Raw genomic sequence first — 12,304 nt, forward strand, 5'->3', positions numbered from 1 at the left:
AATAATGGGAAAAGCAGAGGCAGAATGGGTTTTATCATTGTCTTAGGCAAAGTATTAGATCAGCCTTAAATGTAAGGTGCCTCGGGGGCCGAATATACCCAGAGAAATTTAGTATCCATAGCATAAAATGAATGCTCATTGGCCTCTTAAAGGATAGATGTGCTACATGTAAAATTAAATTTTTAATGACAATATAGTTGAACATTTTTCCTGTTTATGTGTCGTGACATTGCAGTGACCCCATACTCTCTAAAGCCACCTTGTAATATATAATAAGTAGAAAAATGTCCACCTATGTTTGCGTTTCTTTGTTTCCAGGCTTTTAACTCTGGCTCAAAACCACTACCTCAGAAACAGCGTGATTCTGAAGTAATGGTTTTCATGTTGATTACTTTTATTTTGAGGGAATATATTTCTGTTACTGTGCCTTATTAAATTTAAATTTAAATTCTTTGTGTGGTTGGCCAGTGTTGTGCTAAGGGATCTGTGCAGGCCAAATCCTTTTACCGCAACACCGGGCAATGCTAACATCATCCAGAGTTAACCTGAAATTATGATGTACAGCTCTCCACTAAGACTCCTGTGGCACAACAGAAACAAACAGCCAGTTTTTGAAGATATTCCAGAAGCCCCTTCCAGTAGAATGGAGACTGTAACAGCAACGTATTAAATCACAATGAAGAGCACGATGTCTAGGTGTCAGCACGCTTTTGGCCGTTAAGCTTAGTTCTAAATCTCCGCTATGTCGGCTGTTAAATGACCTGAACTCATTAACTTTATCCACTTTGATTTTATTTGCAATTCCGTCAGCTTACACAGATCATAATCGCTTCTGACAAAGGTACCAAGACCTGCACCGTCTCACAGACAGGACCCAGGAGATAGACATCATGTTTTAGTGAAGAATGGACTTCGGAGTGACTGGCAGATACCTCACTGAGACAGAGAGCTCTGGCAGTGTTCCAGCGAGAGGGAAAGAGAGAGACACACAGAAAGAGAGAAAAGGCAGCATTCAATGGGAGCTCCACTGGAGAAGATGAGATGCCCTTTCTGTGCGCGCTGAAGGATGGACAGAAGGGGGGTAGGGAAGTGGAGGAAGAGAGAACAAGGGAGCAAGAGAGGAAAAAAACAACGGGGAAGAGAGAGGAAAGGAGGAAACTTTTCAGCCTGTGTTTTCCATTCAAAGACATTTTGACAGGGCAGAGCCCACTCTGTGGCAGGGAGTGGAGCCATTTTGAAGTCTCCTACCGGCAGCTTGAGGGAAGCAGGGAGCCAAAATAGATATATCTCGGGGCTGCCTGGGTTTTTTTTCTCTTTTCTCTTTTTTTTCCTTCTCCTTCCACCGCACTTTCTTTCCCGTTTTTTGACAGCCAGCTCCGAATCGCCGACCAGGTGTCTTCTCATTTTCTGCTGAAACAGTGGGACAGTGCACACAAACACTCCATCGCTGTTCATAAACAGATAAACACATGGGCGGATCAGACAGACAGGCAAACAGACACGCACACGCTTGCACATACATATAAACACAGCGGCGGCACTCAAGAAGTAACTATGCATTGGAAATGACTACCCTTCACACATAATGCTTTCCACACGGCTGCTGAAGTTGAGAGAGGGCGCGAGAGTGTGTGTGCGGGGGGGTGTGAGAGGAGGGGGTTGGAGGGACAATCTGTGACTATCTCCACTGACACAAAATGAGTGTCAGAAAACAGAGCGCTATTTTCACTTTAATGCATGCAAATAACAGGCAGCCACTGACACAGGGGCGAGATTTAGTATGCTCTGCAATTTTTAGGTCACAGGAGAAGGAGGGGTAATCCATCCTTATTATCCCCTCACCAGATCCTAATAATGTGGCTACTGTTGCATGCTCCGGCTCATATTTTTCCTCTTTTTTTTTTCTTCTTTCGGGAGGGTAGGTCGCGGGGCTGCTGAATTAGAGGAGTTATTGTGCCTAACTTCCCTTTTAAGTGTCAGATTTTCAAGCTTTTTCTCTGTGACAAGTGTCGAGCTCATTGATGTTCGGCGGGTTGAAGGGAGGAGTACGGAGTGTTGACACCGGAATTAGCACAATATAAGTAGCCTCGGACCAAATTTCCTCCAAATCAGCCTATTCATGACAGCCACAGCAACCCTTGTCCCATTGAAAATGAGCCTCTGAATAGATGGTTTAAGAGGTCCTCCTTTTGAAGTCTGAAAAGCAGTGTGTCCCCACTGGTGTCAGTGATTAAGTTGTGACTGGGTGTCTGAGTGTCTGGGTGGGGGTGAACAATGTCTACACAATGTATATGCCCCTTGTACTGACTGTCATGATATGGTGCCAGTGCTTGTAATTGCTCAGTTCTTTGAAGGCTGAGTCAAACATTTAAATATTTGGAAATAAACACATTTTAAAATTTTTATTAGCTAATAACACTTGGTATATCTCAGTGTGGTGTGCAATGTGTCCTTAAAATATTTGAGGAACTGAATGATTAAAAAATAAGTAAAGATGAAAGAATAAGTGTCAGCCTTAAATAAAACAATCTACAGAGATGAACAGCATCCAAAAGTCACCTCCTAATGAAATAATAAAAGAAATCCAGTAAAAACCTGATATAGGACCTGAGAGATGCATGTGGCCCTTCACTTGATCCATCTAGTGTTCACTGACACCTCATCAGAAATGGTCTCAGTGGAAGGCTGGCTGTCAAAAAGCCAGGAAAAGAAACAGGGAGAAAAGACCGAGGTATGCCAAACTATGCAAAATATGAAATCAGTGAACCAGGTCTGATGGAGTGATGAATCCGAATATCAAAGTTAGGCTTAAATCGTCATCAGTATGTACAGAGGAGGTCAGGAGAGAGGGACAACAGTGAGCGTCTGCAGCCATCTGTACAACACAGAATTATAAAAACAGAAAAGTACCAGCAGATTTTGATCCACCATTCAATACCAGAACCTGAGCTTGGCATGACAATGATCCCAAACACACTGCCAATGCAGAAAAGCATATCTGGATAGAAAAACACACAGTGGTGTACTATCAGTTACGGTTTGGCCTCCCCAGAGCGCGGACATCAACATTGTTGAAGCAGTGTGGGATAATTTTTACAGAGAACTATTCCTAAACACTACTGAAAGAAACTGGACGAAAGCTGCTTCAGAGAGTTCAGGATGTGTTGAAGAATAAAGCTGGTGAAACCAAATATTGACTTTCAAGCTCGTTAGAATTGTTGTCTTATATTCTGTATCTCCATGTATTTTTTTCACATTCCATTAAATCACTGTACCTATGTCTCATTTTCCAAGCAAAAATACTTTTTTTGACATTAAGTTAAGAGTTGTATGCTGGTTTAATATCAAAGTATTTACCATTTTTGCCTATTTCACACATCCAAATGGAAAAGCCTCTCAAACAAGAACTTATTAAATGCTACAATTTGAATTTTCTGTAAACGTGTGTGTTTAGCATGTGGTTTAAATGCAACCTAACCCAAAGAAAGCATGCCAGTGGACCCGGCAGATGTTAAGAAGTTTTTCGATAGAAAAGGTTTTATGATAGAAATTATTGATATTTCTGTATTTGAAACTACTTCTTTGAAATGTAGCATCATTTTAGATGATACGTAATTACCAGTTTACTATCTCAACATAATGAGATCTTATTATTTTTGTTCATGGTCTTTTTCAAAAGTCAGCAGTGACCCAAAAAGAAACAGGAAAGACCTTCCTCAACCTTGTGGCCACTACCAGCTCCACCACCATCATCAAGTTTGCTGACGACACCGTCGTGGTGGGCCTGATCTCTGATAACAACGAGACGGCCTACCTGAAGGAGATTAGGAATCTGGAGAACTGGTGCCAGAGGAACAACCTCCTTCTAAACGTCAGTAAGACAAAGGAGCTGATAGTGGACTTCAGCACTAAGCAGGAGAGGAACTACCAGACCCCCGTCATCAACGAGTGCCCAGTGGAGAGAGTGGACAGCTTCAAATACCTCGGAGTTCACATCACGCAGGACCTGTCATGGTCCTGTCACATCAACACCGTGGTGAAAAAGGCCCGACAGCGTCTCTACCACCTCAGACGCTTGAGAGACTTCCAACTGCCCTCCAAGGTGCTCAGGAACTTTTACTCGTGCACCATAGAGAGCATCCTGGCGGGAAACATCTTAACCTGGTTCGGGAACAGCACCATGCAGGACAGACGAGCTCTACAGAGGGTTGTGCGGTCAGCTGAGCGCACCATCCGCTCCGAGCTCCCTGACCTGCACTCAATCTACAGCAGGCGGTGCCGGACCAAGGCCAGGAAGATCGTGAAGGACCTCAGCCATCCCAACAACAGACTGTTCTCTCTGCTGAGGTCAGGAAAGCGATTCCGCTCCCTGAAGACCAACACAGAGAGACTGAGGAGGAGCTTCTTCCCGCAGGCGATACGGTCTCTCAATCACACCACCACACAGTACTGACCCACACATACAGTTCTTACACACACACTGGACTTTCTGGACTTTGGTTTTGCACAACACTGGTCACTATATTCTTCATTTCCGGTTAATACTTGTACAGCTGCTGTTATTGTGTATATATTTATTTATATTTAGATTTCTTCATACATTCTTATATAGTTCTATATTGTGTATTGTGTATTTTGTTGTACAGTTATTTTATTTTCAACTTTAATTTATATATTTATCTTTATCTTATTCTTCCCAGTTAAATTTACCCTTCATTCTAATTTGTGTTGTACAGTTATTTCATTTTTAACCTTAATTTATATTTTATTCCTTCCTAGTTAAATTTACCCTTTTTAATTTTTCATATTTATTTCTTATTCATAGCCTTTTCCTTTTTTGTTCTCTTTAGGTCACGAGCAGTTGTCCAAGCATTTCACTACATATCGTACTGTGTATGACTGTGTACGTGACAAATAAAATTTGAATTTGAATTTGAAATTTAGCACACATGACACTAAGGATATCTGCACTTTGTATGCCCATCGACCATCCAAACCACCACTGCAGCTACATGGGCACCATGAACGCATTGCTTCAACCCCTGCTGGTCCTGTGTGGAGCACCCTTTATGTTCTTCATAAGCAGGAGAAATACGACTCCGGTAACCTCCAAATCTTTCTCATTGAAATGCTAGCTGGTGTGCTGACGTTAGCTACTAGTGAGTCTATTGCAGTAGCATAAGATGTGATGTGGGTTTATAATTTTTTATGTTACGTTTGCCTGCCAAGTCCTACAGACGGATGTTACTTTTTCAGTTAGAAATAAACTTCTACTAGACATTTGTGGTCTGAATAGGCCGAGCTGTTGCGTACTTTTAAAGGAGGAAACCCTTGAATTGGGAAACAGATGGAGACTGTGTGTGTGGCATCTGCACAGTGTACATGTTCAAATGATTAAAAAGAAAAGCAGCTGAGCAAGCTTGTGAGTATTAGTATGCAATGTGGCAATAAGAAAATTAAAACTTACTGGAATATAAAACATACTAATAATAAACAGCATGACCAATGTCTGGCTGTTTTATCTGTAATTAGGGGAAGTTTAGGGGCTGAGTGAAGTAAGTGAAAAGTATAGAAGTGAAACAAACGCACAAACCCTCATTCACTTATAGTAATAAGAATAATCTAACCTTGTTTATTTTTGTTTAGCTCTGTCTATTTTTGTATCATTCCCCAAATTTAGTGAAGAGTCCTGGCTTGCTGATATTTTTGACCAATGAAATTAATTCTGAAAGTTTGAAATGTAACATTTTAGCTGGTCTGAATGAATGTGACAAATGTGCTACTTGAAATTCTAATTACTCTTTAAAAGTCCATGTAAAAATAGTCCAGTGTCCCAAATTAAAATCCTCATTCTATCACTTCTGAAAGCCTTGCGTCTTCGCTATGGCTTTCATTTGCAGGACTCAGGTGTGCGAATTCTTTAATATGTCACTGGCTTCAGCCTGTGCTCTGTTAGAGTGAGATTTTTGACGCATTTAATAAAAAAAACACAAACAAATTCAGAGTATACTGTAAGATACGGTGATTAAAATGCAAACCATCAAGCTGTATCAGTACTGGTGTCAAACCAGCAGCAAATATAACTCATGAAAGTCACTGCTGTTCTGAATGGATGTGTTTAGAAGGAACCCGAGAAGTAGGCATGCTGCTTTCTCTTCACATTAAAAGGCATGGCGCCATCCATGTTACCCCCTGTGACTAGCTGAATTATCTGGGCAGTATTGAAACTTTTCTGAACCAATTCTATTGTATTGTGATCTCTTCTACAGTTCTTACAAAGCCCAGAGGGAGAAGGCAGAACAAGGCGTTGGGAGTCTCAAAATAGCAACTCGCCAGAGGGAGTTAGAGAGAAAAAGGCTCTGCTGAGCTACACCGCCATCATGCCGGACTTTTCCTTCTCCGTGCTGTTGAGTCACCGCTTGTTGATGTTTCTCTCTGCGGTTCAAAGCCGAGGATGCCGTGACATATTACCTCTCGGGCAGCATTACAAAGAGTTGCCTAAGAGTGGCCCAGCTGGCTGCCTGCCCGCCATTCTGCAGACTTTTTACACATTCTTGACGAATGGTTGTATTTCTCTCCCGAGGCCACGCCGTCAGAGTACACGACGAAGGGGCTCGGCACGCGCTCGGCAAGGGACAGTGACTGACACATCCACGTAGCGGCGTATAAGGAAAAACAGGCACATATGCGCAGAAAATATGCCCACACACAAGCAGTGACACATATGGATACGCACGGGAAAGCAGGGAGAAAGATAAGGGCACGCACATACACGGATGCTAAGGGTTAGGCTCATTCCTCTAACAACGGGGAGTGTCGACACAACGCAGATAAGACACTGAGTGGGTGTGATTTCTGTAAAAAGATAGCCCTGACAGGGGAGACTGTCATTTAAAAGGCACTGTTCACATTTAGACTGGATTGCATCTTTTTGTTTCTACCTCTCAGAGAGTTTTTGTGCTAAAGTGTGCACACAGAAAAGAGGAATTACCTCACTAATATATAAAGCCTTAATTATATTATTTAATGCCACTGCTTGTGTAATGTCTTAAAGGTTGAAAATATATATAATTGTGTCATCGTCTCTTAACTGCCACACTTCTTGCAAAGTCCATAATTAATCAAATGCAAAGACAGGCCAGCTAAGCATCTGCGTTTTTATGTTATTCAAAGCCCACGAAATTATCCTTCCAACGACGACAAATAGGCTGATTTTTTTCAGACTGTTTAGGGAATGAAGAGTAGAGTTATCCAGCTGTCATGGCATAGCATTAATGGCTGGATGAAAATAACCACATATGCAAAAGAAAAAAAAATGAAATGGGAAAGCCAATTAAGGAGTTGCATGCATCCTGAATTGTCCAGTTGTTGTTATGCATAGCACATTTCCAAAGAATGAAATAACTAATAACGTATGAAAATGAACTTCTTCTTCTTCTTCTTTTTTTAAACTGTGACAGCTTATCCTGGATTGTAGATGTGATGTTGCTGTTATACTCATTATTTCTAACATTTCTAAACTAACTTTCACACTTTCAAAGCAAACAATTATGATCGTATTCCTGCTTTCCACATGAAATGTGGGAATTATCTGACGTTACAATGCTAAAGTAAAGTTCCATCATAAACCGTTACGAAGAAAAAACACCGCTTCTTTTGAACCTGTAATTTCGAAGCCGTGCTTGAAATAATGGTGCCAGTTTTGCTTGTGACATCTAAACTTTCCACCGTGAGCCGAGAAGAATACCTGAAGTCTTGTTGGAAAATTGCTAGCATTGTGGTATCTACTGCATCACGGATGAATGCCAATTAGCAAGACTTTGGAGCAATAAAGCAGGGCTGGCAATCGTGCAGTTTGAATGTATGAGTTCAGCATTCTGCATTCAGATTGCAAATGCAGTGCCAGTCAGAAAAGTTTTCAAATTTATTTTAGACTTCAAATCAGAGCAAACAGAGCAAAAGCAAAGAAGATGAAAGCTTTGCTTTAAGCCTCACTGCTTTATTATTGTCATTCATACATTTTCTTTTTTTTTCTTTCTTTTCTTTGCTTTCTTTTTTTGCTAAATTATATTTTGCGAGGCATGACATGCTTGTATAGCTGTGCCTGGAAAGCCACAGGTCAAACAGGTGGAGTTAGGGTTCTTTTAGGATTTTCAGAGATAAAGCTATTCTTGTATAACAGAATTGAGTCTGAGGTTTTTGCTGTTCCTGAATATGATGCTAAGATTAAGATTCAATGCAAAGTCCAATGTAGTGACCAACGTTTTTAGTCCAGATTGCTTACATGTCAACATTTACTTCATAATAAGTGAAAGCAACAAACATGCCTATTTCTACTTTAATTTGACCTAAAGTAAGCTAAAGATCTGCCGCAGTGTTTTGAATGTTAATCTAAGTTTCTTTTTGTTACAGATAACACCTCCAAATTTTCACTTTAAGTACTGTATCATACTATAGTCATACAGCAGCTGGAGAAAGGAACCCGGCCTAAACCATTTGGACTTGTGATGTCAGTGACTTTGAAATGGTTGCTCTGAAGGTGGGGACCAGGTCTGCGACCGACTTTGGTGCTAGATGGTGATAAAAATGGAAATAAGTTGCAGTCAGTCTTTTGAATGGAGTCAAGTTGGCAGTTAATTGCAGTGTGTTTTTGATAATATGACAACGAACTGTGATAAATGGGCCAAAATCACCAACCTGTTGCTGCCTGCTGCAAATATGTTCCTATATTACATACACAGAAAGCCACATTAAACAGGAATTCATGTTAGCTAACATTCATAGATCTGAAGCATAACAAACAATGATGCAAAAAAACATGCTCATCATGCACATCCTTACTTTAATATAGAAATATGACCAGTATACAACCAGCTGGCAACTTGTTAAGTCAGGTCCCTTATTACAAAGAGAAGTGTTGCACACAAGTTGTGCTCATCTAAAAAAAAAAAATGAATCAGACTGATTGCAACATCTTGGTAATCCGCCTGTTTATAAATTAGAAGGCAAATATTTACAAACCTTCACCAGTCTGTCTGAGAGTGATTGCAGATTTGTTGGCAGACAGGTTGCCCACCACCAGGCAACCCATGCAATCACTTTGTGATCAAAAGTGAGATCCTCAGCTACTTACAACCAGTCGCTAAATGTGAAAAAAAATTCAGTGCGGTCACCGCTATTTGTAATTTTACTCTAGTGTCACTAAGCCATAAAGTGGCCAACAGTTTGCAGAGCATCACTTGCCTCTCAGTCTACAAGCTTTTTTACAAAACTGTGTACATATTCTGTATGCGTGAATAAATTTGCACCATGTTGCTCAAAGTCTTCTATTCAAGTGTAAATATTATCCTCTAACAGCACAGAAACAACACTGCAGCTTTGCCTTCATGTCTTCATCTGCACTTTTAGACATTGTTATTCTGTATTTACTAAGTCCGAGTAGCAGACCTTCTGCTGTGAGTTGAAATCTAGCTATTTAGCAACCTTACGTGCAAGTGATCATTTTTATATGCAAGTAATTACTTTGAACTGCAACATCTGTCAGCGCGCAGAGGCTGTGATAAATGTAGAGAAAGGACTTGCCGAGACACTGGAGGAAACAAATGCGAAGAAGATGGATATACTGTATGTGCACTTTTGTTACCTATAAAAAATTAATCTGTAGAACGATTATTACATGGTTAGGATTTAGGTGTCTCTCTTCATTTAAGCCATATTGGTGAAATGTGTCAAATCAATCCGGCAAACCTATATTAACACTAAGGTGTATTTTTGTGCTTCAGCCATGCAGCCAGTGATTTCAATACTCCCATTCTCTCATCAACGGACTACAGGAATGTAATTTCATGTTGACAACGAACATAATTGCAATTTTATTGCGCACAGTGTCACAGCACTACAATATGCATTAACCACTGTAATGTGCCAGTAAGGACATAGGCAGCTTGTATAATGTTTATGAAATGAAAAGCATTAATTCGACAGACTGTGCAATCATCTCGGTTTTTCATTTTCTTTTCCCACATTTCGTTAATGCTTCCAGACTGTCCATGGGGAATGAGCAAAATAAGTAAAAGTGAAGAAATGTGTAAAAAGATGTGTTTCTTTTGAAGCTATGACCATTTGGAAATCAGCCATTACTCAACATTTGATTCAAAAATTCTAACGTGGAAAACATTTAGTCTAAAAAATACTTTTTTCTGTGGCCAAATCATGTGATGCATCATCTCTGATCATACCACATTTTAATCTCGATCAGTCATAGCGTGGGAGTATGAGTCACTTTTTTTGAACATCTCATTTTCAAAACACCTCGCTCTCACTGATGAGGTCTTTGTAACGGCATCGAGTGCTTTCCCTTGCGTCATTTTAGACCACTCATTCACTCCAGAGCCGGAGCAGTGTTACACACAGATATGATAATGATTTTCAGTGATGATGCTGAGCCTTGATCGCTAGGGTTCTGCTGGTAAACATGGTCCCTGAATCACCTACGTGCTCATTTTCACTTAGTAACTGGATATTCCAACAGCCTTGGGGCACAGAGTAACTGCTGTTATTTCTTGCCAATTCTTGTTTGATCAAGTGGAGTCACACTGGTTAATAAAAAGTGAGACTTCAAAGAAGACATCAGTATAAATGTGATTGTGTTTTGTTTATTCTTCTCACACAGTCACTGGGTCAAGATTGCGACAGTTTTTCCAGTGCAGCACAGATGCAGTAAATAGGTCAACTTTATGATGTATTTGATATCCCCCGTGTTCCTGTTGTCATAATAATTACTGTTGATCTAGGTTCAACATTTCAAATGAGCAATCACATTCTTATGATGTCATAGTTCTGCAGGGTGAGGAAAGAAAACCCTGCCGAAGTCCATTCAAAACCTCCAAAAGAGAAGAGTTAGGATCAGGGTTACAGGGCAATAGTTGAAGCTATGATCATGGGGTAATGGTTTGGTATGATGCTGTTTCCAAGCTACAAAACTATGACATCACAACAATGTGATTGGTCACTTGCTATGTTGAACCTGAACCACATTTGTTTTTGATGATCCAGGAACAACACCAACACAATAGTGCTAACATTAGCTGGCGCTCATGGGTGGAATAGTGCTCTCTGTGTTTATGTTGGGCAATCCAATATAATATAAATGATTATTAATACAGTAGGACCTATGGTGGCGCAGTGGTTAGCACTGTTGCTTCTGGATTAGGCCTTTCTGTGTGGTGTTTGAATGTCTTCCATGTGCCTTCATGGGTTTCCTCCAGGTTCTAAGGCTTATAAAGTTATATAAAGTGTTTTATGTGTCTACTATAACATACTTAAAGTCTGGTTAAATATGGCTTGTGGTCTTAAGTGCTTTGAGTGGTTGGAAAGACAAACGAAATGCTATATAAATGCCAATCAATTTACATGTCTGTGTGTGGTTGTCTGTCTCTTCGTGTTAGCCCTGTGATGGGCTGGTGACATGTCCAGGGTGTGCCATGCCAAAACAGCTCATCACAGGGTAAAGTAACCCAGTATTGTAATCATCTGACTTAAACAGGGCCAGATAACCAACAGACCCATCAATGTTTAGTGCACGGATACATGATGACGTTAATAATTATCTGTCTCGCTAATACAGTCAAAACACTGTGAGTCATACAGAAAGCAGCCCTTATTTCATACATAAGTCAAGAACTGCTGTGTGTGTTAGTGACTGAGTTAGAAAGCTCTTTTTTGATTTTCAGAGAAACTAATCATCTGAATGATCAAGTGCCCGCAGTGCATTTGCACCACGGAGCTCTCTCTGCTGTGCTGCTGTCCGAAGTGTTTTGAGCGGGTTTGATTTTAGTTCGACAATAGAGGGCGCAAGTCAGCAAGGATAAACCCACTGCTGGAATTCAGAGAGCCGTGTGCGAAAGATGCAGCTGCTGAGACTGGCTGCCTCTTGTCCTCTCCCCCTCCTTCTTCCCATCCCACTGCCCCTCACTCATTCACTCACTCATTACACTCATCCACTGTATCTATAATTTCACATGCGCACAGCGCCGCAATGCTCCCTTATGATGACCCTCAGTTCAAAGTTGAGGATATCCACACGCACACGTATTAAAGCACGTTTTTTCTTTGCACCTAGCACGACAACGCGTACGTGCTGAAACAGAGACGAATCCACCTTAAGCACCTTAAAAATGTTCTCATTTACGTACCTCGCAGGCAATGAAATTATGCTGCTGGAGAGAGCGTCCGCGAGCATGTCAAGGATGTCTCTCAGAAAATGTGTCCTGCACAAGCAGTTAAATGACAACTGTAGTATTCA

The sequence above is a fragment of the Diplotaxodon limnothrissa genome, linkage group LG3, assembly GCF_057381915.1.
Source record: "Diplotaxodon limnothrissa isolate DT_005_m linkage group LG3, D_limnothrissa_male_GT1.1, whole genome shotgun sequence".
NCBI lineage: Eukaryota > Metazoa > Chordata > Actinopteri > Cichliformes > Cichlidae > Diplotaxodon > Diplotaxodon limnothrissa.